The sequence below is a fragment of the Pundamilia nyererei genome, unplaced genomic scaffold, assembly GCF_000239375.1.
Source record: "Pundamilia nyererei isolate P.nyererei 1_Seehausen unplaced genomic scaffold, PunNye1.0 scaffold00061, whole genome shotgun sequence".
Taxonomy (NCBI): Eukaryota; Metazoa; Chordata; class Actinopteri; order Cichliformes; family Cichlidae; genus Pundamilia; species Pundamilia nyererei.
In genome coordinates this window covers 1,654,131-1,655,933 of record NW_005187462.1, presented here as the reverse complement: position 1 = coordinate 1,655,933, position 1,803 = coordinate 1,654,131, and positions in this window count along the sequence as shown.

Below are 1,803 nucleotides of genomic sequence, written 5' to 3'. Positions count from 1 at the left end.
ATGTTATTACATTAATGCATGTAAGGTGAACTAGCAAACACCGTCGTAGTTGCATTCGGCTGTCTTCTTGTTTGATTGAGTGATGCCATATATGCCCTATAGCTGCAGAAAAGGCTAACATTGTTATCTTTTTACAAAATAAAGACAGCTAAAACTGAGAGGTTTTAGGACAAAGTTTGTGTTTTCCATTGTTTAAGCACCGGTTCCAACCAAAGGAGGTATGTTGTATCAATGGAAAAGGCTGACTTGGTTATCATTTTGCAGAAAAATGTTTTTATTTTTAGAAGTCTCTAAGAGGTTTTTGGACAAAGTTTGTGTTCTCCATTCTTTAAGCACCGGTTCGAGCACCGTTTAAGCACCGGCGCCATTTCAAAAGTACCGGTTTGGCGCCGGTATCGGATAAAACCTAAACGATACCCATCCCTAGTCTTGTGCTCCTTAAACAAAAAACAGAAGAGATGTTTGTGTTCCTGGGACAAAATGGTGTATGTTTTCTTTTGTTGCTGATTTGCAACCATCAGTGCATGGCGTCCTGTGGCTTGGGTCACTCCATTATTCCTTCCGGGAGGTACAACAAATATTCAGTTGTTCCACTGTCATCAGCTTCATACATGTATTGTTATGTAAAATGCTTTTTTTGGTATACTTTTTTAATCCCCTGTATTAAATTACTACTACTAAAGTACTAAATTACTCTCTGCATTTGACCCATTCACTCAGTGAAGCAGTGGGCAGCCACCAATCAAGTGGCCGGAGAGCAGTGTGTAGGGACGGCACCTTGCTCAGGGGTTCCGGTTCGATTGGATTTGAAACCCAACCTTCCGATCATATGGTGAACGCTCTACCTGCTGAGCTATCCCCTCCCATATGAATGCAAACTTGACATTTTTTGTCCAAATCTGATGGTATTACGAACACAAAAGCAGATTCAGAGTTTGAATCACCATGTAATTCCATCTTGAAAGCATCTAATTGGCAATGAATTCATCTCTCACTATGGCAATGATCCTAAACATACTACAGATGCAGTAAAAGCATACATGGATAGGAGAAAAACAAACAAACAATGGAACACTTTCAGTCATGGATTGGCCTCCCCAGAGCAAAAGCCACAATCCAAAGAATAACTTTGAATGACCTTCAAGAAGCTTGGAGATTATACTTGCAAATATTTCATTAAGCATTTCTTGTATAAGCATTATTATTTATTTGAATTTAATGACCTATTCTTTAGACTTTTTAAGGCCTATTTGGTCTTGCACCAAAATGTATTTCAGTTCTTCTGACACTGATCATAATCTGAGGCTCAGATGGCCGTCACACAGTGCCACAATCCAACATCCTACAGAAAAAAAATTATATAAAAACCTTTTTTTCTCAGGAGACATATTGAGGACTTTTTCCCCCATACAGTTTGTGTGTACACCTGTGTGGATCAGCGTGCTTGTATTCAAAAGGTTTCTTTATGTAACGATCTGCTAGAGGGTGTGGGGGCCATAGCCCCGTCCTCCAGGGCATGAAGCAGGTATGGAGGAGATCCAGGCTCCAGACATCCAGAGACCCCCAGAGCACAAGAGTCCAAGGAAGACCAATGAAGGGGCAACGGTGCCACTCTCCCGGAAAGAGCTGAGGAGAGCCCCAGACGAGGGGTCACCCAGCAGTCGTGGAGCAGAAGCCAGAGGGGGCTGCAGTGATGTGCCTGCGAGCTCCACCAGCAGCCAGCTGTGCCAGAGTGACCGAGTCCCAGGCCCAGAGCCCAAGGGTACCCCACCCCCCGAAGGGGCCCGACCGAGCCACAGGCAC